Consider the following 27,677-nt stretch of genomic DNA (forward strand, 5'->3'; position numbering starts at 1 on the left):
GCAACCCTTGAACCCTGCCTCCTGGCTCAGCATCACTACAAGAAACACCTGACAGGTGCCTGTCAGAGACCCCTGAGGTGTCTCTCTCGGGGCCGGCCAATCTCAGTCCTTGGGGACCTCCGGGACCCTGGTTGCCTGCTGGGTTTCTGCTGGCCCCTCCAAGCCAAGCTCTGAGGCCCGGGAGGAGCAGCCGTCCAGGGCCTGGCCTCCGTTTTCTGGGGTTTCGGGCTTCTTGTGAGTGATGTCTGCATCTGGCTGGAAATTAAAACAACTGTCTGCATTGCATTTGGCCCGTCTGTCAAAACACAGGCGGGCTTTCAGCAGCTGGGACAGGGGGCCCTGAATGGGGGCAGTGTGTCCAGCAACAAAGCCCACTTTCACGCCAAGTGCCACGGAGATAGTGAAACCCTGTTCTTCTCCAAACACGAAACCAAGAGCACAACTATTTTTTCTGTTTCCTGGGCCCTCCTGGTGGGTTTTTTTTTTTTTTTCCCTAATGCATGGAGTTGAAGAGCAAAGTGAAACAGGAAACTTATAGGGAGCTGGGGTGAGGGGGGAGTGTGTTCTAAAACTTGAATTATTCGCTCCTCTAAGACCTAATAGCCATGAAGAAGCCAGAGAAAGGAATGTCATGGTGACTGGGCGGAGACCCTCAAAGTCAGCAGCTCCTAGCTGCCTCATGCCTGTGTCCCTGGGTATCTCTAGCCATTCACATGCCAGTGCTGGTGGCCATGGGTCTCGTTCCCTCTCCAGGTCAGCGCCTGGCACTTCAGGAGGATAAAAAGCACAGCTAGTTATAAGCAGATGATAGGTGACAGGTGTTCTCAGAGAGGAGGAAAAGTCCATCTGAGTGCCATCCCGCCCCATACCATTGGCCCCTGGTGGGTACTGAGCATTAGAACAGGCGCTGGGCCGAACTGAGATGTGCAGTAACGGGTGTCATTGACACTGGAGCCTGAAGATTTAATACAGAAAACAAGTAAAAGGGTGCATTAATAATTCTTTTACTGACATGTTGAAAAGACAAGATTTTTGAGTACGTTGGGTTAACTAGCAGCCGATGGTTCATTTCACCTGTTTTTCCTCCCTTCTGCAAAATGGCTGCCAGAAAAGTGAAAATTACGAGTGTGGCTCATGTCTGAGGCCTGTGTTTTTCGCTTATCAGGCAGAGAGTGCTGCCCCATGTGAAGGGGGCATTTTATACAACATGGTTCTGCATACATGTGAAACATGGCCCACCCTTGCCCTCTGGAGCTAAGGACCCCAGGAGCGAACACAGGAACCCCCTCAGGAGGCCTAGGGAGCTGAGGTGCTAGTCTGCCAAGGTTTGGGTTCACCTGCGAAGACGGCAGAGCTGGGGTGCAGCAGGCCCCTGAGCCCTCTGGCCTGAATCTCCTCCAAGAAGTGGCTGTGTGGCTTTTAAGAGCTATGGCTCTCCATGCATGCCTGTTCTTCCCTCATTGCGGGTGGCTATAACAGTGAGCTTATTACTGAGACAAGCCAAGACCCTCTAACAGTTCAGCCATACTGCTGGAGACGGCCCAGGTCATATGTACGATGGCCATGACTGATTCTGATGCTTCCTCCAGTTTGAGACCTCTATCCCTCAGTCAGATGACCTCAGCTCCTTGGGGGTGGGGTCTCAGGGGAGGGGAAGTCTTTGTAAATGTCAGGCCCTGGGACCAGAAAGAAAACCAAAGCCCATTTGGGGGGCTAACGGAGGAATTAGAGTAACCTGGGGTTGGGGGTGGAGCAGTAGTGCTCTGGGTACCAGCCAGGTTATGGGAGAAATTATAACGGTTCTGGATCCACAGAGCTTTGGAGGATCAAGTTTTGGTCTTTGGAGTCAGAGAACAGGTCCCCCTGCACTCCCAAGTGACCACTGGGCCCTGGCTGTCCAACGGGCTGGGCTGGGCTGGGCTGGGCTGGTGTTGGTTCAGGATGCTGAGGCATGGGGGGAGCATTCTCCTGGACTGAGTCCACTCTGGCCCGCCAGCTTTGTCAGGACGGCTGCAGAGCTTAATGGGACACTCCATGATGATTTAATTAGTGTTTGTTTATTATTGTCTTTTAACTATGCCTGAGCCTCCCTCACTCCTTCCGCTTTGAGTGCTGAGACCTGCAGGTGGCTGTGTCGGCAGGCCAGTGTGGCCCTGAGAGTCCCACACAGGGATGAGCCCCTCTGCCTGCCCCCTCGGCAGCTGCCAGATCCCCAAGGTCCTGCCTCGCTGCCTCCAACGAGATTCCACCCTTGTGCTCCCCATTCCGTCCTGCCTGATCTTATGTCTCATAATGAGGCGGCTAATGAATATAACTGTCCTATTAAGTCATTTGCTTGAGAAATCCTCTTCATTAAAGGTGACTCACACGGTGTTCTGTGCTCCTCTGGCCCCGGGGCCCCGCGCCTCCAGTGCCGCCCAGGCCTGATTCAGCTGTGGCTTGGAGACCTATGTGGGAAGGGCTCAGCAGGGCGGTGTAGAGTACGTGGGGTGGCTGCCCACACCCGGCTCCCTGTAGCACCAGGAGCAGGGACGCTCTGAGATCACTACAACCCACAGGGACAAGTGACTGAGGAATGTCCCTTGCCACAGCTCCTGAAGTGCAAGGCAGACCCTAGGCTCTGGAACATTCACAGGAAGCTGGGAGTTACTGAGAAGCAGGGCAGAGGCCTTGCACAGCAACTGTCTCCACATGCAGAAACACTGCCCTCCAGACTGCGGCTCCCTAGTTGGAGGGCTCGACAGCAAAGACCCCGAACTGAATGAGTTGGGAGCAGAGACTCAAGGCCACCTCTCTGCCCCTTGAGTGGACACCTGGAAGGAGCTGCAGGGTTCTGACCTCTCCCACCACCCCCAGAGCACCTGTTGCTTCTGCCAACAGATTGTGTCTGTGACCTTGAGCATTTACAGAGCCCTTGGGTTCAATTAAAGCCTTTGTGAGGCACAGGGGTTCTGCTCTCTGCTCCCTTGGCGCCTATGGCTTGGGTGAGAACCAAACCAAGGAGATGGATCTTCTCAGGATGGGGGTGGTAGATGCCGTGGCTTAGAGCACATGGTGCAGCAGCCCGCCCAGGGGTGCAGGAGGTCCACCAGATTCCTCTGCAGCCACGCAAGCCAGAAATATGGGGCAAGGGGAGGGACAAGGAAAGCTGCTGGGGCCCCTCCGCCACTGAGCATTTAATCCCTTGCTTCCCTGGAATCTGCCCGCCCCCTGCCAGATGGTACACCTGTCCTCACACGAGAGGAGAGGAACAGAGGCCTTCTCAGTGGCTGGGAGCCAGGTGGTGAGGGCGGGAGGTGGCACAGACAGCCTGGTTGGAGCCTGCACTTGGCCTGAGCAGCAGCCTCCTGGTCCCCAGGGCCTGGAACGGAGCTCTTGGCAGCCGATGCTGTCAGGACTGGCTCTCTGTGGCTTCTTCCTATCGGCTTACCCTAAAGGGTATGGGGTCTTAGACCCACTTACTCCTTCCCTTCCCATTCTGAATGGGTTTGTTTTTTTTTTTTTTTTTTTTTTTTTGAGACACACTGATTGACACACACAGTCACACAGTGGATGGAGGTTTGCAGGGCTGCCATGTGGGCCAAGACCAAGAGCTCCGGCCAAGCTTTTCCTGGCAATGAGTTTCAGCATGTCCCGGGCTCTTTCACACACATTGCCTCATCTGATCTGTACAGGGAGGCAGTGAGGGACTGGCCTACACCATGGTTTGCACTGGATGCACTGGGAAATGAAGGCCCTCCTCCCATAGGCCAAGTTCTGGCTTAACGTTGGTCTCACAGTGAGTGGCTCATCTAAAGGAGAATCTTCCACCTGCCCATGACTGGAACCTCACGGAGAGGTGAGGCAGGAGCAGCTGCCTGAAGAGTCAGCTCCAGCAGAGAAAGAGAGACAAAGAAAGTGAGACGTGACATTGTGAGATAATTTGAGGCCAGATCCGAGGTGAGATGGGAACGGAGTTCTGGAAGCTGGTACCTGGTGGAAGCAAGGGTGGGTAGAGCTTCTTATCTACACAAACTTGTCCCAGATCCTAACAGCCCTGCTACTAGCAGGACAGGCTGGGGGCCTGGGACCTGGCACCAGCCCCCTGCCTGGTGTGTGAAACACCACCTTAGACTCAGACTCCCCACTGGGGGCAGGTGGCTGGCAGTGTTGAGACCACATGCCCTGGGCTCTGCTACAGGGACAGTTGGGGGAAGAGAAGGATGCTGAGGTCACTGGTGATGGCCAGTAGGGTCCTTCCTGGCCGGGCCACCTTACACTGAGCCAGTCTGGTCGACTGAGCTTGTCTAAAGGAATGGAGTTGCAGAAACAATCATACTGCTGACAGGTACTCATCACCCACTGCATGCCAGACACTTGGCACCCATGCTCTCCCTTAATCCTACTCTGAACCTGCTGGGGAGGTGTTCTTGGTCCCACCTTACTTGTTTGAGAAGTCTCAGATTAAGTAACCTGCCTGAGGTCCCATGCAGCGTAGGCGGTAGAATTCATGTCCAGATTTGTCTGCCTCCTTGCTGAGGCCGTGGGGGGCAGAGATGGGGGCAGGAGGTGGAAGGAAGGTCCGTCTTTCAGGGACGCCCCAAGGGTCATCTTTCTCCTTTCTAGAAATCGGGAGTTCTGCAGATGCCCACAGAGACAGGTGTATAGTTAACTCCTGCATGTCTCCAACTCACCCCATCTTCCGTGTATAACCCTGACGTAGCTGGCGAGCCCAGAGCCAGGCGGGAGAAGAGTTGCCAGCACAAGGTGGAGAGGCAGGTAGTTGGGAGGGAGTGGCAGAGTTCCTGCTGGGTTGTTTTCCTAAACCAACTGTGGCCAGAGCAGTCAGGGAAGAGGCTGTGGGCATGGTCCCCATTTTCCACTGCAGCCTCCGATGGGATAGCATGGAGCCTTGTCTCAGTCCAGTTTGGGTGGCAGAGGTAGTGGGGGCGTTCTGTCCTGGCTGCCAGCTGTGAGCTGGGTGGCACTCAGCACTCTGGTTAACCAGTGGAGCCCTCATTTCCTTATTGCGAACACAGAGAAGATAGCTGTCCCACCTATCAGGGGCTTATCAGGGAGCAGGCGCTGGGGAATACAGCTACAGACAGACTGGGTCTTTCTTAGGATAAGACTTCCCAGTGATTACTGACTCACCCATTATTGTTCCTTCCCAGGATGAGTTCCATTTCTTTATAATTCAACAGTCATATGCTTAGACCCCCGGAAACCCTCTTAAGATAGCCACCACCACCCATTTTTCAGTGCCACCCCCCACACCATCCCTCCCCTGAAGTCTCCCAGCCATGAAATTCGCAAGGCCAGCATCATTAAGAAAAGAGCCAGGGCTTGGAAACCAACCTGCAACCTCCTGACCAGAAGCTGGCTCCAGACACTGTCCCCTCAAGAACCCCTGCCTCTTGGGAGACCCCAGGGCACAGTGAAGTTCACAGAGGAAATCTCTTTTTAATGACTTGGGGGAGAAGAGCACAATGGCTGAGTAACTCCGAGTAATTAAAGCTATCTATCAGTCAGAGAGGCGTCCAAAGTTGGTTGAACTTTTCAAAGACATTTTTTTTCCCCTGCTCATTCATAAAAACACAGTAGCATTCCTGCAGGAGTCAAAGAGCAGGGGATGGTGGGGAAAGAAACTTCTGAGTCCAGACCACAGAATGCATCCCTCAGGTGAGCACTGGGGCACAGGCGGTCTCCTGACCTCCCTCGGATCCAGCCTCAGCCTCTCCCTCCGAGAGCTAACTGCTCAGCTGGTTCAGGCAGAGGCCATGGTTTGAACTGGTGAAGAAGGGGGACTGCTCTCAGTTTCAAACCCAGCTGCATTGCCCATAGCACCGTACCCACAAGAGGGGCTCCTGGAGCTCCCATTCCCTCCTCCATCAAAGGGTGACAGTGAAGGCAGCAACCTTGCGAGGCTCCTGTGAAATCAACACACACTCAGTGCTCCAAGGTGGCTGTCACTGTGCTCAGGGGTCAGCACAGGCATGCCCAGATGTGGCCCTCTGGATAGGCCGGACTTGGGCAAGTGACCTGGCCGGTTTGAACCAGGACCGCTTATCTTTCATATGCAGAGGAGAATGATGTCTGCCCTCCCCACGAAGGCCATGCCAGGCCTTCAAACACCTGTGCCATTTGTGACCTGCTGCTCTGCGGTACGTGTGCTGAAACCCCAGGTCCTTGGCTCAAAGGAATCCAAGAGAGCCTGGACTCTTCAGGACAGAAGCACAAAGGGTGGGCAACAGATGGCAAGGCAGACATTCTGAGGGCCACGCTGAATTTCCTCAGACAGGGATCTGGTGCCAGAAAGACAAGGCAGGCAGAAGTAGGGCCCTTTCCAGTTCTGGGTGTTAGACAGATTCACAAAGAAGCTGGGATGCTGATACTATGCCATCTCCATGACAACAAGGGATTTTATTCAGTTAGGGAAAGCAGGTGGGATAGCAAACAGGGAACAGGAAGGATTTAGGAAATAGGACCTAAGAAATACTTATACCAGATCTCTCACCTGGGAACCAGACGCCTGGGATTAACCAGGTCCCACAAAACTCCGTACAGGGCCAACACTGACTCACCTATCCCAGTGAAAAAAGGGGGTGATGGATAGGACTGGGTGTCAAGACAGGGAGGGTCCTTGACCTGGCTACTCCTACTCCTTCATTTCCCTCCAATTGCTTGTCCAGACTTAGTACCTGTGACAAGCAGAGCCTATGTCCAGCTTTACCACAGGAGTTTAATATTATCTAAGATCTGGGCATTTGCCAAATAGGCCCGGGTCTTGGGGCCCTGCCTTTTCACTTTCTGGCCTCTGGACCAGGACAGCATGATGGGTAAGTGTTGGAGTTTCTATTTATGCCAAGTTCTGAACATGCCAACTTCTAAGTTCTGAATTTAGAAGCACCTAAGGCTTTTAGGCTAAGAGAGGAGAGCTTGGGGTGGGAGTCGTTGGACCTCAGAGATCTGGGGCATGCACACCTTTGTTGTTTGTTGTCTGTGTTGAAGGCCGAAGTTAACTTTAGTGTGGTTTGAGGGGTGGGGTTAGGTTGGGGGCAGTCTCTTTGCAAACTGGGAAGTCCAGTCTTAGGACTCCACTGCTTGTCAAAGAACTACAAATGCTAGTTACCTTTGGCAAGCAGAGTTCCTAGCATCGTCTCCTAATTTCAGCCCAGCTACACTGCCTGCTCTGATGTTGGCATTCACTGTCATTGTTATACACCTGTAGGTTCTCAGGGACTCATTGTTAATCTTCCACCCCTATCTCCTCTGAAATTTGTTTCTAGGGTTAGAGGAAAGAAAATTCCACCAAACCGTGTAGAATGGAAGCAGGCTATGCCCAGGGAATAGTGTAGCCCCACATACATGGAGAGAGTAGAACACGCTCAGCTCTGTGCATAGGTGCTGGGTCTGGGACTGGATCCCACCTCTCTGTGTACGCTGTGGTTTCATCCTGAACAGACAAGAAGCCATTGGAGCCTCATGCTGTAAAACAGAATTCTGCTTCCTAAAACCACAGAGTACATCTTTCAGTTACCTCTCAGCTTTCCTTTGTAACCATCCAAGACTTGAGCACCTTGCCTTCCCTGATGCATCAGATGTCCCCAAAATACTCTCTTTGTATGCTCAGTGACTAACTCCCATGAGAACAGCCGCAGGGCAGTTCCTTGTCACTTACAGATTCCTAGCACAAAATAAGTGAGAGAACGGATACATGTGTAAGCGTGTGTGTGTATGTGTTTGTGTGTGTATGAGAGAAAGAGATAGGGAGGTGAAATAAGAATTTCCCATTAAAAAAGGTCTTCTCTACTTATATTGAAAAACTTTAAATGTCCTTTCCATACATAGCTTAGGTCTTCATCCACGCTGTTCATTTATTCACGCCTGACATGGAGATCACATGGGAGGCAGGAGGCTTTCACATCCTGTTGGACCCTGTGCCTCTGTGCTGTTTTGGGAACCTGCATAGACTGGAGAGTTGGATATACATCATTTCTCTGGGACTGGCACCATGGCATAAAAGGTTAAGCCTTTGCCTGTGGCACCAGCATCCCATATGATTGCCGTTTGAGCATCCTAGTTCCTCCACTTCTAATCTAGCTCTCTGTTAATGTTCTGGGAAGACAGTGGAGGATGGCCCAAGTGCTTGGGCCCCTGTACCCATGTGGCAGACCTGGATGGAGTTCCTGGCTCCCTACTTTGGACTGGCCCACCTCCAGTCATTGAGGCCACTGAAGTAGTCAACCAGAGGTGGAGGATCTCTCTCTCTTTCCTTCTCTCCCTTTCAAATTACATGTATGTGTGTGTGTGTGTGTGTGTGTGTGTGTGTGTGTGTGTGTGTGGCCATTCCTCTGAACTAGCAATGAAAGTTCACACAATCTCAGTGCTTTGTTCCCAAGAACTGCTGGGTATGGCCTGGCTATGTGACTACCTCCTTGTAGACTTGGTTTATAGCTGAGCAGACCAGCACATGATTGCAATGAACTTGGCATCAAGGATTTGTTCAATCACTTGTTTTTTTAGTCAATCCATCGAGGTATGGATCCATCTATCCAATCTATCCATCCATTCTTCTCTCCATTTATTCATTTCCTCATTCATCAATCTACTTGGCCAGTCCCCAAAGCAGATATCCAGTCTCGGACTGTGATGTCACAAATATGAGTCATTCACTGTCTGAGTGTGCAGCTCTGCTGGAAAGTGGGAATTGGGGAGGACTGAGGAGTTCTGGCTCAAGAGACTAGGAGGGGTGTCACACACCTGTACCAGTGACAGGCCCCGAGAGCCTGGCGATGCTTCCCTAGGCAGGGGTGGAAGAAGGAATCTCTGTAAGGTGAGGAAAGCACCACCTTGAGATACCTGGAGAATCCCAGGGATGGACAAGTGTGGGGACAAGGGAGCTGCCAGGAGCAGTGATGGCCGGGCAGAGAGGGGGAGCCCAGGGTGGTGCAAACAGAGAAAAAGAGACATTTGCTCTTCTTCTTTTCTCAGGATGTGTCTCTGCCCTGTGTTCTTGGCCATCTTCACCTGTCTGCACCTGCTACAGGCTCACATGTGCCCAGGAGAACCAGGGCTGCTGGCCCTTGTCAGCCTCCATCCTGTCCTTCCCACACTAGATGTGCTCTGCACACCTTCAACCTGTGGGAAGTACGTTTCCTTTTCTTCAGAAAGGTGGAGGGGTCCTGGTAGGAGCCCCTGGCTGTAGGAGCCAGACCTTTGTGATCTCAATTCAGACCTTTGCCCTCTTAGCTGTGAGGACTACGGCAAGTGACTCAGCACTAATTGTCACTGACCTGTCATATGGCCATGATGCTCATATCACATACTGACATCTGCTGATGAAGAGGACAAGGAGACTGAGGGGATTTTAGTGAGTCCATTGCAAGTCATTTAACCAGTAAGTGCCAGAGCTGGGACTGGTACCCTATCTGGCCCGCTATAGCATCTTTTATCTTTACTTTGACACTATCCTGCCTCTTCAGCAGAAAGGCAGGCATGACAAGATCATACTGAGCACCATACCTTGCATACAGAAGGTAGTTACTAACAAGTATCTATGAATCACCGGCTGTATACTCTGTAGACCTTAGGATCGACCAGCCTGATCCTAAAGCTCTCACGGTGTTGTTAGAACAGTCATAAACCTCCCAGATTTTCACAAAATATTTTTAGCAACATACTGAAGATGTGGTAAAGCTACGTGAGCAAAGAGGAAGCGTGAATCAGGGAAGGCATCCCAGAGGCAGAGCAGCTGAGAAACACAGGTAGTATTTTTTTTTTTTAAAGAAAATGCTACCCTTTGGGTAAAGTCTGTAGTCTGAATGCCCTGGCCTGATGGTCGGACCTTCTGAACAGCTCTCCATCCAGGCCAACACTGTTGCTCCCGAGCCCTTTGGCCAGCATGCACCTGCTGCTGCCAGGCTGGCCGCGCGCCCCTTGTGCTCTAGTGCCGTCCTGCCTCCACGCCTCCGCTCACACAATGCTGCCAGCCGGAGGAGCCTTCCCTCTCCTGCTCACATGCATGTCCCTGGGCCCGCCTTCCTTCTTCAACTAGCCTCTGTGACTTCTAGCTCTGCACAGAGGCTCCAGGTTTCTTTACATAAAACAGACCTGTTGTGAAGCTGATCAGTCTGGCCCCAGGATCCCAGTTTCATATGAAGTGCCTGAAGAAAATGCTCCCTGCTAAAGCATGCTGCTGGGACCTCCTAGGTGACTGAGGGGTCTTCTGTAAAAGCAGCAGAGGCCTATGGAGTTGGGGAGATGACACCACTGTGCATGTCTGACAGACTTGGCCTAGCTTCCTCACCATATATACACAGTGGTGCCAGGCTGGTCCTGGAACCTTCCACAGCCTCACTTGCCACATCTGCAAATGTTGCCCAATGCTCAAATGATTGCCTGCACCATGGCACCAAGACGCGTGACTGCTTTTGCATTCTGCCCGAAGGTGTTGTTGGTTGTGATTCTTCTGTCTATTGCCTTGCGAACTCTGACCCACATCAAAGAAATAGGACTATTAACGAGGATGAACAGAGATTTTGTGAGCTTGGGCTGATGTAACATGGTGACCCTCAAGGCCCATATGGAAGCTGGAGCAGCAGGCCCTGTAGGAACAGAGTAGGCAGGGCAGAAGACAGGAAGTCCAGCGGGTAGGCTGGTGAACTCTGATGGCAGAGGGAAGGGTGAGGCAGGCACCTGGAAAGTCGCAGTCCCTGGTCCCCACCCCCATGATGGGCTGACCCTGGAGGCTGTGCCAGCACTTGGCTTGCACCCATACAGACACCTTGTGGAGGGAACAGTGACAGCTGGTCTAGGAGCATTTTACATGTGTCTAAGAAGATGCCCCGGATATGGTATTGGGATCCCACTGTGTGGAGGGAATCTGCAGAAAATCAGGGAGCCTGGAGAAGCATCGTCCCATTTGATGGAGTTGTGACTGGAGCAGCTCAGTGAGAGTGACTAAAGACCCAGGAGGGGCTGTTCAGTGACAGTTCCGGGTCCCCTGGGGAAGAACCTTCTGAGCCCTTCTCTTCCGACAAAGCGGGTCCAAAGGTGTCAGGTGTATGAGCGAGGGAGGGAGAGAAGTGTGCAGCAGGCCAGACAAAGGAGGGGCCACACTGAGCCCAGACCTTCATTCTGGTCTGGAGGGGAATGCCACAGTCCTCTCTTGTGACTGTGTTGGAAGCGTGACGTAACGGCAAGTCTCCAAGAGTTAGCTGATTGGCTCTGTGGCCAGCCTGGATCCAGACTGCAAGTCCTCCAGCCTGAACACTAGGATGGATGGGCTGGTGGAGAGACAAAACTAAGCTGCACTTTGTTGATGTCTCCCAGCATTCAGGGCTGGGCTCGGTCAGGTTCCTGACAGCTGCTCCTGGCATTCACAGGTCAGAGGCATCGTGAGGAGTGAGAGCCGCATGTGGCCACAATGGCTACACAGCCATAACAGATTGAGAGAAGCTATTTTCTTCTCTCTCTCTCTCTCTCTCTTTTTTTTTTTTTTAAGGAGGACTCTGGATACTAGCTCTCTAATGGGTGAGCAAATCTTTCTGAAATCTCAGGGTCCTTCCACGGAATTGAGGAGGTCACACAGCCTTTTGTAATGTAAGTGGCTCATGTGTCCTAAGAATTTGGGGACCATCATGTGGCGAGGTCCTTAGCTTTGTGTCCCAGGGGCTGCCACGTAGACACTGGACAAGACCCTGGAGCTGGTCTGACAAAGACAATGTAACAGCAAGGGGTAGGGTCCAGGTGGGAAGTTCTCTGGGTGTTCTGCATCCTCCACCCCAGGGACTGGACCTCCCCAGAGCTGTAGAAGGGGTTTAAACTGCATCCTGTCCTTGCATGCAAGGGGAGGGTGGGCTGATTGTGATCTTCACCTTCCCCATTGCTGCCTACCACTGACTTCCTACTGGGTTTATTTCAACTGTAGCCGAAGTCTGGAGACTGAGGGTCACAAGGAATAGATGGACCACGGGGGAGATAAAAGTGAGATGAAAGATTATTTGGCTTCCCCCCCCAGAAAAAAACAGGTGTTTAAAAAATTAATTACAGGAGATAATCACTGAGTTCTCTGAGTCCCTATTTTATTTGGTGCATGCCGGGTCTGGTGGGGGAAAAAAAAGTGGAATTTTAAATAATTTTGCAGTTATAACTGATGTAATTAGGTGCTCAGTGAACACTTAGCACCAAGCTGGGCTTATTAAAATTACTGTTTTAATCAGAACGTTGCCGTAGAATCATTAATAATACAATGGGTTGATTCCCTGGAACTCTAATTAGACCTGGACTTTTAACCACCTGAGCGTGAGCGTAATCGGGATATGCGTGGCGGGTGATGCATGATCGCTCCCATAGGAGGGGCAGGAGCACTGGCAGCCACTGCCCGGACGATTTATTTTGGAGCTGGGGAGGGTGTGGTGGGTGCCAAGTGGAAGCGGAGGGAGGGATGGCAGGACCGGGGCTACTACCTTATTTGTCTTGTCCTGCACTTGGTGTCACTGCCCAGGGACACTCTGAGAGCAACAGAACCCAGGGCAGGAAGGAAGTGAGTGAAACTGTTTGTGTCTCCTGAGATGCCCGGCTGAATTGGTGTTTGGGGAAGAGAGGTCAGCAGCCCAGCGCGTGGCTGCAAACATGGAACTTTGGTGTTACTACCCCTTCAGCTGGTGACTCAGTGTGTCAACAACAGAGACTCGGGCCCCCCTGGCAGAGTTCTGGTGACAGGTGTCACAGGGGTGGCTGGCAGCAAAGGAAATGAAAACATGCCCTCTTGCCCCAGGGAGGTTGCTAACTAGTTGGAAGGACATAACAACGATGTGAGAACAAGATTGAGGACACTTAAAAGGCAGATCCTGAGAAGTGAAAATTGAGCTAGAGCCAGGGAGGAGTTAAGTGGTAAATAGAGTGGGGCAGGGGTGTGGTGATTTTCAAATGAGCAAGAGCTGCCCCCTGCCCCGCCCCCACTACTCTGACACTGTGGAGGACCAGAAAGGGAGGTGGTCCGCTCTATGTCCTCCAATACACAGTCCTCTGCTCCTGCATCAGGTTTTGGGACTTCATTCCTGAGCCTCTGCTAGCTGACATTCGTGCAATTTGACAAGGGCCTGGCTTAGATGAGTGAGGGGTTTCAGTCCCCCTTGAATCTCAGCCAGATCCCTGTGTACACTACACAACTAGAACTATTGTATATGGTGACCCCAGTGCCCAAAACACAGTTCCTAGGGAAGTGAAGTTGGGAGTCAAAATGCAGCTGGCAAGTGGAGCAGAGTTGTGGCCCAGCCACTAAGAGAATAATTGTACTTTCTTGCAAATCTTGCAAGGGGTGAATGGGAATTGACTGTGGGTCCAGGGGCATGGAAAAATTCCTGGAGAGAGCAGGACTGGAGAAATGATAGGGTGCAAAGGGCCCTGGGCATGGAGAATGAACTTTGGGGAGGGTGAAGGGTATGTCTGGGAGGTCCCTATTTGGATTGCTTAGGAGAAGACATTCAAGGCAATTACTGAGAAAAGACGACGAGTCAGGGCCACCCTCCAGGTGCAATCTCCATAAACCAACACTGCCAGGCTGGAGGGAGCTCTTCACACCGGGGAAGTCTCAGCAGAGGCTCAGCCCCAGGAAGGGGGTGGGGGTGGAGCAGAGCTGCAGCATTCTCTGACACCAAGGCTGTAGGGGAGGAGCCAGGTGGTTCCTCCTCCCATTTTCTGGACTCCTCAGAAGAGTGAGAGCTAAGAGAAGGGCTTTAGTGTCTCAGAAAATGGTTAGTCCTCAATAATTCTTGCACTTCCTGAGATCAGAGCTGTGTGGTTGGTTTTAGTCCCTGTGGCTTTGCTTCTGATGCAGCTCCCTGCTAATGCACCTGGGAAGGCAGCAGAAGATGGCCCAAGAGCTTGGGGCCGTGCTGCTGAGGGAGAATGGGACGGGTTCCTGGATTCAGCCAGCCTAGTCTTGGCTGTTGCAACCATTTGAGGAATGAACGAGCAGCTGGAAGAACTCTCAGTTCTCTCCGTCTCTCTGTCACTCTGCCTTTCTAATAAATAAATGCATCTTTTAAACAAAAGAATTCTTAGACTTCTGAAAAAGGAATGCGAAGAATCAAAAGCCCAGACACACCCACATGTGTGCCCCATCGCTGAACACTGCTCTGGGTATACAAACACACATCATCACACACACTCCACACCACATGGATCTATCACATGCCAATACATCAACACCATGCACAGCCCCTCCACGCTCACATCACACCCTCCCCTGTGCTCCTGGCACCTGCTCACATCACTCACACATAGACAAGCCTGCCCCAGGCACCACCCTCAGCCCCACCCACACACAGGTGGGAGAAGGGACTGGCCATCGGGCACCATCTCTGCTTGTAGGGAAGAAGGATTAGGGCAGCTCAAGATTAACCCAAGGAGTTAAAAATGACCAACAGACCAACAGATTTAGAGGCTTAATGAGAACTGAATGAATGAGAACCATGCAGACTTCACCCACAAAGGGACACAAACAAAACAGATCCCTAGGTTGACAGTCCAGCCTGGGGCTCCACCAAATTACTGCTGGTGCAAGTCATCAACAAATAACTAAGCCCAGCCTCCTATTTAAGGCTCTAACTGGCTCAAGACAACAGGCCCTGAGGCAGACAGACCCACGTTGGAATTCTGTTTGCCCCCTCCCCCGCCTTCCACTAGCACCGTTTCCTTGGTCCTGTTAATTTGCTTGTTTAATCCTCAGTTCCTTCAACAGAGAACTACTGGTGATTATTCCTGATAGGGATAGTGTGAGGATTACATTAAGTCCTGGAAAGCTGCTAGTCACTTACGATACTACTAACAATTTATTATTATCATTACAGTGCATTTTCACCATCAGCTCTTATTCCCCAACCCCTCCCCCTCCCAGCTTCCTGAAAATAGGCTCAGCTCACTGAAAGCAGGGAGAACAGAGATAGCAGGCCCAGGAGAGGGGGGCAGGCCCAGGAGGGTGGCTGGCACAGAGAAGAAGGCACAGCAAGAAAAACGTGGGTGAGATGGCTCGGATGCCACCCACTGATGGAATCCAGGTCCTTCTCTGGGTGGTGGCTGCTATGGTGCTCCCTCCAGGGGAGGGAGAAGCTGTGGAAGAGCTAGTGCGTCATGGTGTAGCCCTCCTGAGCTTTTCTTAGATAAGAGACTTCTTGAGATACACTCACATGCCAAAACAAATCACCTTCTTTAGAGCAATCGGACAGCAGATTCACAGGTTTGTGTAGCCATTACCGTGGTCAAACTCAGAATGTTTTTGTGCCTCCAACAGAAACTCCACCCTGTTAGCAGTGGCTCCCATCCTCCCAACCACTGCAGCCCAGGACAGCATCAGTCATCCTGGCTGGTCTCTAGGGATTTGCCTGTTCGGGACATGTCCCATCAGTGCAACCATATAATTGTGTGGTTCCTGGGGACTGGCTTCTTTCACTTGGCATAATGTTTCCAGGTTCATTTACAGTGTAGCATTTGTGAGTAACTTCTTGAATATCTTGCTTTAAAGGCAAAAAGGAAAAGAGTTGACTAGCCCCTGCCACGACTGAGCATTCACAATGGACACACCGCAACTGTTGACCCCCAGAAATCCCACCGAATGAAGGTTAGTCTTTTACTTATGGACTTAGATTTCCGGCAGTTGGATTCTCTCATTTTCACCATCGGGGAAATCAAACCACAGAGAAATGATAGGTTTTCAAGTGTGGGCTTTTTGCACCCTCCACACACATCTCACCAAGAAAGGAAAAGCAAAATAGGTTCCAAATGGAAGCGTCTCCTGTCTGTGGTTTTTATGGTTTAGATTTAACGTTAAGAGACAAATAAGGATGTCTCAGTATTCTGTCCATATGTCTCCCTCTCACCTCTTTAAAAGTGACAATTCCCAACTCAATTTTTACAACGCATGAGGATGACTCTCCGCTAATGGTTCTCTGTCACTGTTTATGTTGGAAGTGATTTTATGTGTTAAGACTGGAGCCTTGGGGTGTGTGAAAGCAGACAGCAATGCTGCCGGGCCAAAGGCATTTTCTGAGGTAGGAGGGGCTCACAGGCTGGAAGGGAAGGCCTGGGCAGTTCACTGGATGCAGGCAGTGTCAATCACTTTTGCTGTATAGCTGAAGAGAGATGTGTCTATTCCTTAGGGTAGCTACCTTGAGAGACACAGGAATGACAAAGTATTTATTCCACCCAATTGAGCCCCAAGACAGAAAGTATTTACAGACTCTACTGCATGTGTGGCTCCATGCTCTGTGTAGACAACTCCCAGCACTATGGCTGGTAGATGCCAGTCTAGGCCCACAGGTAAAGACATGGAACTTGATGAAATATAGACTCAGAAATATCACTGACATATGCTTCAGGTAAATCCAGAGAAAGAGGGTTGAGAAAACATAGTTGCTATACAGGCAAGACTTAGTTTCTTTCCTTAAAAAAATAATCAATATTTATTCAGCTGGGATTACAGGAAGAAATTATGCACAGCGAGCCCATGGTGTCCTTGGAGGAGGCCAGGCATGGTGGCAGCAACCACAGCCACAGCTGGAGGATTAGGGAAGAACTCAGATCCTGAGTGGAGGCAGAGAAATGCAGGTGTAAAAACTGGTCTTGTCCTCTGGGCTCCTCAGTGGGTAGGAGCACTTAAAGGAGACAGTGAGAGTCCCAGAACCAGATTCATTTCAAATGTGACAACTAGATCCAACAACCTTTGGTGTTGGACCCTACATTGTGACACAAAGCAGCAATTCCGTCTTGCTGCTCGGAAGAGGCATGGTTGGTGAATGGTGTCCCCAGAACCCCATTAAATGCAAGAGGACAGATGGGTGAACACAATGCACCAGAAGTGCCTAGCTTCCCAGTGAAGACTGCCCCAGGATCAGGGGCGCACGCCAGGCCTCCTGCAGCCATATCCAGATGTCCCCATGTCTCCTCAAGTCCCCATGCTCCCATCCAATGCTCAGTGTCCTTATTTCTCCCAACATAACAGAGACACCAGTCACATTTGGTCAGACCTGAAGTCCCTCTCTCTAGCAGAATTTATGTCCTAGTGACAAATAGGTGATCTCAAGAGAGGGAAAAGGATTCTGGAAAGAATGAGGCAACTAGAATTGTTGCCATTCATCTGGGCATGACCCAGTTTGCGCTGGGAGCATGCATCTGCATGCTGATGTCCAGAGGTCCCAACTTGAAGAACACTAGATAAACTAAAATGAATGCTTGTCAATCTCACGTTCAAGTCCAACAGTCTTAGGTTGACAGACCAGGTTCACCTGCCATCTGTGTGTTCCTAGTAGGGTCATTTTCTCAGACACTGATTGAGTTCTGGATATACAGCAAGCACCGACCTGCTTCTGTTCTCTCTGGTAGCTTGGAGCCAAATGGTGGAAGACACCAAATATTTGCCAGCTCTGTGGTTCACTTGTGTAAGTTAGAGAAACTCAGAGAGCTGAACCAGGCTGTGGATTTTGCTGGGGCACAGGGAAGAAGGGTGAAGTGCAGGTGGCAGCAAGTGGCTGTTCTATGGTTGTTTTGTTTTTGTTTTGTCTGCAGTGTCTTCCGCTCCTTTCTGGAAGACTGGCCATGAGACAGACAGCTCTGCAGGGTGAGGATGGCTTCTAGAGAAGGCTGGTGGGTGGCTGGGCCTGGTGCCCCTCCGTCTTAGTAAAAGGCTTGTAACTGTGAGTGACTCATGGGAGGGCCCAGATGGGGAGGGTTGCCAGATCAGGAAGGAGAGCAACAGCCCACGGAGCCTGACTTCCCACAGAAACATGCCAGCCTTGGGGAGGCAAGCTTACCGCCGCCACCACTCAGTGGTTTGGTTTTTCATGGCTCTGCATCCCAGAGCCTCAGCATTTCCTGTGGCTCTGGAGATGGGGGGTGGTCAGTGCTGGGATACATGAGGGAAGTTGCACAAGATCCCTGCTTACTGGACTGAAGTGTGTGTGTGGGGGTGGACATGTGGGAGTGACTTCACTACACCTCACACCAACATCACTCACAACTACTTCACTGCATTCTCACGCTTCAGCGACTCTGCTGTGTGCCGGGCAATGTGTTCAGTTACCACTTACAGCATCTTACTTAGTCCTTGCAAAAACCCAGTGAAGGAGAGTCTACCATCATGCCAGCCCACCTAAGGGAATGCTCTGTGAGACTGGGTAACTTAGGAGAGGTCACTGCTTAGCCAGGGCAGGGCCAGGATCCAGAGCCTGTCCCATCCAGCACACCATTCTGCGTTCCGGCTACGAGCCGGTAACCTGGGGCCAGGATCGGGCTGCCCTGCCTCCTGGGAGCTGGGGCTGTGCTTTTGCTCTGGCCCTCACCTCCCCACATCCATCCGTAGCACTCCTAGAAGAAGGCTCCCGGGAAGAGATGCAGGCACACAGTGTCCTGGGCCCAGGGACAGGTGACCTTTCCAAGCCAGCACCTTTATAAATCTTACCTAATGAAGTTAAGGGGAAAAGGAGTTAATGAATAAATGAAGGTTAGATCACTCCTCAAAGAAAATTGATGCTGACAGCCAGGGTTGAGAAGAGAGCCTGAAGGCAGGACACTGACTCGCACCAGAGGCTTTCAAAACTCTGTTCCCCCAATGTGAGGGCGGTGCAGGGCTTGCCGACTCTGATACAGGCGATGCAGGCATTGCCAAGTCCAAGGCTGGCAGCCTGAAGACAAGGAAGCCAGAAAGCCACACTAATTTCTTTTTTTAATTTTGGCTAATTTTTCCCAGAAACAGATTTGGGTATGACTCACATATGTGGGCCTGCACACACACACACACACGTATGTGTTATTTACAATGCTAACCCCTGCATCCAATCAAGACCTCGCTGTTTGCATCTGCCCGGTTCATTCCTGGCCTCCCAGGGACCCCTGGGTCTTGTCTTCCTGTCAGCACCCACTTGTTAGTCCCTTGTCTCCTTGTCACCACGACGATTGTCACCAGTCTCAACGGCCACCTCCCTGCCACTGCGCACCTCAGTTCGACGGGCTCGGAGCTACAGATGAATGCATGGCTGAGCTGGAGGAAAGTAGAACCAGCTGCTGGCTAGGGCGGCATGTGCAGGCTGTGGTAGAGGCCGGGGAAATGGAGAGGAGGAGGAGATGCCTGGTAAGACTTCAAGGGCAAAGTCAGGGCTGCTTGAGTAACCAAGGTGGTCGCTTGCTGGCCTGTCTCAGTGCAGCTCCTCAGTGGAGGAGGAGTAGAGGGTGGGACATGGAAAACCTTGGCCACAAGAACTCTCCCTGGGTGCCCCCCTCTGTGTGCTCCCCCATGTTTTTGGAATCTGCTCATGGAGACAGGGAGGCACAGAGCTCGCTGGGTGGCGATGTTGGAAGTGGGCAGGAGACTCAGGGCCAAGAACTGAGTAGAGATCAAGGCTCAGATAAAAGGTCACCGCAATTTTTTTCCAGGCGTCTCGGAGAAGCAGAGAGCTCAGCTGGTGGCAGGAGCTGACAACTGGCACATGAGCCGCCCCGTTATCTGTTTCCTTCCCTAGTCTTGTTTCCCAAGACAGAGAGCAACTGGCAGGTGATTCACGAGTGAAAAATGAGCACGGGGTTCACTGTGGGGGCTCCAGGTGTGAAGAGAAGGCTCTGGAGTGAGCAGGGAGGAAGCACAGGACTTAGCCTGAGCCCTTTCCCAGGGCTTGGCTTTGCTCTGGCCCAGGCATTTAATGGGGATTTGTTATTTATTATTATTTCTTCCCAGCAATCCCACTGGGTGGGTCTGTGACTAATTCCCTAATCTGCAGGAGAGAAAACCCAGGTTGAGCAAGGATAAGCCAAGCCATGTGAAAGAGTGATAGGTGTCCCACATCAGAGGATGTGGGTTCAATCCCCGGCTACAGCTCTTGCCTCCTGCTTCCTGCTGGTGCAGACCCTGGGGGGCAGCTGATGGCTCAGGTCACTGGGTTCTTACCACCTGTCAGGAGTTCCTGTGGGGGGGGTTCTGGCCCCAGCTTCAGCCCAGCTCACTCCTGGCCACTATGGGCATTAGAGAGGGGAGTGAACTAGCAGGTGGGAACTCTTTCTCTCTGCCTTGTGAATACATAAGTAGGGAAAAATAAAAAAGAATCAGGGTGTTAGGGCAGACCTGAATGCAGCTGTCATTGGCTCTGAAGACGGAAATACAGCATGGAATCCCCTCCTGTGGTACCACTTTCCCACAGACACCCCCTCTCCTTTGCCTTCCCTTCCCTGCCCATTTTCCCACTTTCCAGTCTTCCTTCTGCCTGACTCTCTGCCACCTCCCCCTTCTCATCATTAGATATTACTTGAAGGACAGCGTTCGACCCAGACTGTTTGCTAAGTCACCAATAGTCGATGGACATAGCCAATTTTTCCTGTACCTGATGCAAATGTCAAGCCCCAACCTATTTTAACAGGTGGGGGCTGAGGATCACCTGGAGGGGAGGTGAGAAGGGTTACCAGACGCAGAATGGCAAAGGCTTAGGGAACTGAACCGCTGGGCCTGTAAGTGATGAAATGGGTTCAATCCCTGGTTACAGCTCCTGCCTCCTGCTTCCTGAGGGTGCAGACCCTGGGGTCCCCGAACTGGGCCAGCTACAGGAAGATCCAAGGGCCGAGAAGCAAAACTCAGCCCTGCTGGGCCCTGAAAGCAGCACAAGCCAGGAGGATCAGGGGCATGGAGGGGACATGTGGTGCTGTGGCTAGTGAGGCTTATCTACTGCATTGGAATGTCGGATGTCAGCCAGCCCCCCAACACACACACAAGTACATGTACATGCACATGCGGACCCGGGGAAGCTTCCAAGCACTGTGCACTCAGCCTTGGTTCCATGTTCATAGCTGGAAGGAGTACGCCAACATTGCCAGCATGCATGTCCAAAGGGGAGACAGAGGCTCCAATTGGCCTGCACTGCATTACACTGTCGAGCCGGTTTGGGAGCGTCCCAAAGGCAGACTCCAAACAGCCCACTCCCGGGTGTTCTCCATCACTCCTGCATCCTTCCATCTCTTTCTGCCAACTCCAAGTTTGATTCTTAAGGTCAGACAGCAGCTCAGCCCCAGGAGAAACCTCATCTGATTGACAGGCAGCACATGCGAGCTGCTGGTCAGGCTCAGGCGCGGGAAGGAAAAGTCTGATGTGTGTGTCTATGCCAGCTGGTCTCTCTGGCCGAGATCACGGGGCTTACGCTGGAGAAATGCACCCTGCAGATTCCCTTCGCATAGGAACCCTGTGCTCACAGGACCACTGCAGACCACAAGCTTGAGAGGATTGTTCCATGCCTAAGCCATGGACACCCTCCCCTGGAGTGCCCAGGAGCCTAGTCGGCTGGCCCTGTGCCCCTTCTCCCTCTGGGGTTGATACCAGCACTTTATGCTTTTTTGTAAGGATTCCCTAGGTCCCCTTTCCTCCCTGCCCCCTCCCCTGACTCCCAAAGCTGCCTCTCTATCCCTCACGGCCAGCGAGCATGAATAACCTTTCTCTGATAGTCCCCCTGATGTTGCCATATTTTATATGGACCAGACTCTCATCTGATTGAAGCCTAATTGGAACGCCAAAGGGGCGCTAAATGTTATGGTCTAAATAAAACACATTCAGTTACTGAAATTCAGCATGGGGAATGCGGTGGGAGAGGTCCGGATGGGCACTAGAGAGCAGGTTGCACAGCTCTGGGCATCACCACTCCTGCCTTATGACTGACTGGGGTAGACTCAGGATGGCAAATATGGGGTGCCATCCGGAACTCCAGAGTCCCTCCTTAGGTCCTGAGACTGAACCGGCCTGGCTTTACTGAGTTCATACCTGGAATCACACCACAGGACTGAATCAGCTTCTAAAACAGACACCTGCCCTGTGTCCTGCACCTGGAGACCAGAGGGGAACCACGACCTCTCTGCTGGGGTCCCCGAAAGGGGCTGTCCTGGAGGTGCGGGGAGGATAGGGTTCCCCCCTTCCAGAGCTGACCTCACCCTGGACTCTGAAGACCTTGCCCATGTCACTCAACCTTGCTGTGTCCTGACTCCCTTAGGTGTCCAATGGGGGGCAGGGAAGGAGTCTATTTCTTTCCAGGCTGCTGTAAGGAAGAGAGAACATGCTTGGACCCCTGACAAGGGGGCTTCTCTCTTAGTCCACATACCTCAGAGCACCTGCTCTCTGTGCATGCAGAGCCTGGGCACGCTGCTCTCCTTGACTTGTTGTAAAGAACCAAACAACACCCCTGCTTGCCTCCATCACCTTGGAAAGCATCAGGGCCTGAGTCACTGCTCTCTGCTGTTTGCAGCCAGGAGGGGACCTGCAGGCCAGGCAGACACTGTCTGCAGCTGAACAGCAGCCAGGGGGCGCTGTCTCCATGAGCCTCAGGTTGCCATGGGGGTGGACCTGGCTTCCGAAGGGTGGGACAGAGGCTGAGCCCTGGGGGTCCTTGGTGGCCCTGGCACATGACTTAGCCAGATTGAATTGTACTCTTATCTCTGAAACAGTCCAGGAGCCCAAACATGTATCTTCTGGGGCTAGCTGAGGTCATGTTTGCAAATTAAATGAAGGAAAACACTGTTTTCATGAGGGTGGCATAGTTTCTTTTTCGGGTGTGGCCAGAGCATGACCTGCAGGGATGGCCTGGTGGGAGGGGATGGGGCACAACGACACAACAATAACCACCACTGCTTGCCTTGATGAAGTTGGTGACATGGGCCAAGCGTGTTTTCATAGAGAGCTTTTTATGTCCTGCGTTAACTCACTTAATCAACTTAATTAAAGTTAAGGAGATGTCGTAATTACACCCACTTTACAGATGAAGTAACTGAGAACTGACAGCTGAACTTGACCAGAGACGTGCAGGAGTAAGTGGTGGATCTGGGACTCCTGTCGGCAGTGAGGCTGGAACCTGGGCTCACAGTGGATCACCCTCTGCTGTTCCTCTTGGGGCCTGGGACCCACCCCCCCCCCCATTCCCAGAGCCTGCTCCAATGAGATCTGTGATTTCTGTGAAGTCCAGGGGTGCTCACCACCCTGAGGCTCCGGTGGCTCTGGGTGAAGGAGAGTGTGGGCCTCTGTCTGGGTGACCCCATGCCTGGCGTGGATGGAGACGGGTCCTTTCCTGGAAGCCGGGAGCTGATCACATTCATCTCTTCTCTGGCACAGCTCACCTTCGCTGTCCTTCACACATCTGCTGGACTCTCCCTTGAAAAGGCCAGTGCACTGAAGGCAGAGCGCCCATTTTATGTGTCTCTGCACCATAGCTCACTTCCTAGTGCTGTTGTTGAGTGGGAAAGAGGCAGAGAGCCCAAGAAGATCCCTGTTTGCAGGGCAGCCTGATGAACAAGGATCTCTTGACTGGAATGCTACTTAGGAAGACTTCCCATCTCTATCTGCATATGCAAATGACTTGTCAGTGGACAGCGCTATGCATTATACATGGTAGACACTTAACAGTCTGTTCCATGAATGCGTCTGTGTATGTTAATGATATGCAAATGAATCTATTTTAATTTGACCCTTGGGAATGTCTTCAGGGACTCTCCTGGGCCTAGTCTGTTTAAATTGTTTTCTTAATAATTAAAAGTTTTTAAACCCAACTAATATTCTGCCTGGACTGGGTAAAAAACTAGCTTTTTGTCTGTTGTCAAAGTTGGAAGAGTATAGGGCTAGACCAGGTTCATGGTGAGGAATCTGGTTCCCCTGGTAATTCACTTGCAAGTGACAAGGTCTTCTGGGCTTTGATTTCCTCCCCTCTCATGGGGTGGAGGAGGGCACGGATCCTTCTGGGTCTGAGATCCGCTGGATCCCACCCCCTCAGTCACAGAGGTGGTCTCCTGCAGGGCCTGTCTAGAAAAGGCATCATGCATGCCTCTGCTAAGGGCTGGGCAGGGGGAGGGGCAGTCTCCGGCCACCCTGCCTACTTAGAGAAATGAGGGTTTCTGTCACTGTAACCTAGTTGTTGTATTCAATCATTTCTTTGCAAACTCAAGGAGTTTGAAAGAAGACCTGGCATTTTCTCCTTTAAACACAGCAAGCCAAGCGTCTGATTAATAGGGTGGGTTTGCATGTCCTTTCCCGCATGTGAAAATGTTTATTAAAAAAAGAAAACGCTCCGATGTGAATATTAATAGCCAGGGAATCGGCTCTGTTTCAGGCTCTGTCTTCCTTGGTGTTTGAAAAGTGGGAAATGAGAAACCCAGTTTCGGTTCCAGTCCTGCTCCCTGTGCCTGCTCAACCCCCACTCCCCCATCCTGCCCGGCAGCAGGGTGCAGCCCTTCCTGTGGGAATGGCTCCCACGTGAGTGCTCAGCTCCTGGCCACACTGGGGTCCTGCGCTCTTAACCAGAAACACGTGTGCTTGGCAGGCTGGGATTGAAAGTGACACATTCTAAAACAAAAGCCCAGCAATTCGCTTATCCTCACTTCCCTAATCCTCCAACTCTGTAATTCTCCCTACCCTCCTCCACCGCAGGTTCTTCAGGCTCCACTGTCTGCCCTGCCCCCTCAGACTCCCCCCTCCTCCTCTTCTGTGACTTGGCCAAGGCCCCCTGGTTCAAGCAGAGGGAGGTCTCCTGTTACTGGGACTCAGTCAGCCTTGTAAAAACACACCTTGGCATGCTCGGACTAAACAAATACACACGATCAAAATACCAGCCTGAGACGTCTAAATAAATGGGCAGGGGACCTCTGCAAGTGTGAGTCCCACGTGTCTTCCTTCCCTTCACCAAGGCAATGCCTCCTGGACTCGGCAGTTTAGTAGTTCTGTCTGGGTATAAATGAAGACTGACTAATGCTGGCATCACAGAAGTCCCTTTGAAGAGGGATCTTGCTTTGGGCCCTAGATCCGGGTGAGAGGTGGATAGGGTCTCCTCCCAGTCAAGGAAACCAAATCTAGTTCTCTGGGGAGGCCACGGGACATGGCTGCAGCCTCCATCCGGACACAGGGTCTGGCAACCAAGCAGGTGGCTGCTGGAGGGGAAGGGAGGCCCACCTACATCGAAGGTCTCCAGGGAAGGGCAGCTTTTGGAACCATGGCTGCTTCTGACCACTCCAGACCCAGGTCCTCCCTGTTCTGTACCCCTTAGATGGTCGAGGACAGGGTCGGTGACAGCCTCCCGTACCCCAAGCAGGGGTTGTCTGCTGCGACAGTCTCCAGGGCATGGCTCTCACCCCTCACAAGTCCCCCACAAAGGCCCACCAGAGTCACACTCGGAGCTCACAGGTATTCATTGGGTGCCTCCCTCAGGCCTCTCACAGGTTGCAGTAAGTCAACAAACAGCATGCTCCAGTGCATTCTCGGCCATCAGTCCAGGTCTGCAGACCCTGGGGCAGGGCCACCTGATGCCAACAGGTACATGGGATACCTCTGAACCACAGATTTCCCACCTGAAACCCCACCAAGTTGTCTGAGGTCCTCGCTGGCTTTAAGGCTCAGGAGACCCAACTTTTACACACCCACCTTTTCAGAGCCTGGTCTCTTCCAGGACATTCTTGGCCAACACGCATGGGGAGTCACTGGAGAGACGGATGGGCAACAGTGCAATGGAGAGGCACGAAGGAACACCAGGGACTGTAGCTTCAAAGGCCAGGTCATAGAGAGGCACTGCAGCTTCCAGCTTGAAATTGGAAGCCTGAGCCTTGTGCTCAAGTTCAACTCTCCTGGGGGCCACTAGGCCACAGAGAAGCTCAAACCACTCAGAAGGGATTTGTCATAGGCGCTCTGGGCAACAGCTGGTCCCTGCCCATGGTCCTCTGCTTGATTTTAGAGGAGGGAAGAGAAGCTTCTAGATGATCCTAGCCCCTAGTGTTAGCTGAGCAGAGGCTGTGGACATGGCAGGACACCTCTAGCGTAACTGAACTCCAGATTCACACAATCTGTGAGTGTGTGTAGTACACTGCTTTACACCCTCAAGTGTAGGCTGGTGTGTTGCACACTGATAAATGAGCACTGGGTGTGTCATCTGCTAGCACTCAGAACTGGATACTAAGTGTGTACTGCCTGCAGGGTGACAGCATCCCCCTTTGCACTGAGCCTGAGACGTGGTGACTTCTCTGGGAAGGCCACAAATGAAAAGTTCCCTGGGTAGTCCCTTTCTGGTCTAGCGGTCCACACATGCAGGTGGGCTGGGGCAGCAGGGAGAGCCAAGGTCAAAGCCTTCTCCCTCCTCTCTGTGGATGCCTCCTGCTCTGACCCCCAGCGTCTCACATGTGTGCCCTGGGGCGGGGGGCGGACTGGGACTGTTTAGTCTGCTGGGCACATTCCTGGATTTTAAAAATAAATACCAGATCCTGAGCGACTCAGACCCAGTACTGTCATTCAGCTTGGCCAGGGGCTGCTCAGGTCTCCCTGGGGGAGGGAGCAGCAGGAATGGAAGGTCGGGAACTCTTCCCTGAGCCTGGGAACTCATTCCCCATCGTAATGGAGAGTGGAAATATTGCTAGACTTTCCTGAGGCTGCAGCAAGTGCTAACGATGCTCTGAGCACTTACTGAAAACACCGACTGTATGCCAGATGCAGCAGTAGGTCCTGTGTGTGCACTGCCCTCTCAACCTGTAGTTACTGTACACGGGCCCATAACACAGAAGAAGAAACTGAGATTAAGTAACTTTCTTATAGCCACACACCCAGTGGCGGAGGCTCCAGACTGGTGGGTGGGCTGAACCCCCTGAGCCCAAGCTCTGAACAGCTGTGTACTCTGGTTCCTGTGGGGCCTTGACAGGACCAGTAGAATCCCATACACCCCACCTGCTGTGAACACACGCTGCCAGCCTCAGCCTCCCGGCAGCTCCGGAGGCTCTGCTCCACCTGCACAGAGCCATTCTCCACTGCGGCTCCCTCTTCCCATTTCACCCTTCGCTGGATCATTTTATGCCTCTATTCCCACTGCTAATTCAAACTAATTAAAGTATAAAATAGAATAATTGCTTCCCTCCCTATACTCCTTTCCCCTCCACACTCGGTCCTGAGCCTGTATTCCCTTTCTGGGAGTGGCCGGCCTGACAAGTTGGGTGGAAATTGGGGCTCTCAAGTTTCTTTTCATCTTGGTGCTTGGTTTTACACTTGGCCCATGGCCTGATTTTCCCTGGACTTGCCGCCGTCTGGCTTCCATTAGACTCTGAGTGTGTCATGGTAACTTGCAGTCATACTTGCAACATCTGTGGATCTGCTGTGGGTGACGTTGGGATGTGCTTTCTAGGGACGGGCGAGGCAGTCTCGCAGTGGAGCACCTGGGCAATTAACGGGATTGGGGAATCACTTCGCAGGGGTCCCCTGGGACTGGCCGGTTGTAGCTCTATTAACACTACATTAACATTGACTTGTTCGGCAGTGGCACTAATGATCCAACACTCCTAACTAGTCCCATTTCTTAATTACATCTAATTGATAGAAAGATTGAGAGAGAGAGAGAGAGAGAGAGATGTTATATTAGATTTTTCTAGCTCTGTGGGGAGATGAAAACCACTCTGGGCAGAACATGAGACCAGGGACCTGGTGCTATTATCACAAAGCCCAGAGGATACAATGGATGCCATGTGTTTGGGGGAGGGTCCAGTACAGAGAGGCAAGGGCAGAGGCCAGGCAAAGGTGGGGATGAGACTAAGCTACCCAGTGATGTGCTGCCCCACGGAGTAACAGGAAAGTCCATTCCCATGAGGTCTTACAAGTTCTTACGAGAGAGCTGAAAGAACCTTCCCATCTTTACTCATTGCCTACCCTGGTTTGAAGCTTGCGT

General features: G+C 52.0%; 1 protein-coding gene across 2 annotated transcripts in view; it reads right to left on the reverse strand.

Moving 5' to 3' along the window:
• PLXNA2 (plexin A2) overlaps window positions 1-27,677 on the reverse strand; it is a 191,052-nt gene that overhangs the window by 68,038 nt on the left and 95,337 nt on the right. The window lies entirely within an intron of this gene.

Source organism: Ochotona princeps, chromosome 10 (genome assembly GCF_030435755.1).
Source record: "Ochotona princeps isolate mOchPri1 chromosome 10, mOchPri1.hap1, whole genome shotgun sequence".
Classification (NCBI taxonomy): Eukaryota; Metazoa; Chordata; class Mammalia; order Lagomorpha; family Ochotonidae; genus Ochotona; species Ochotona princeps.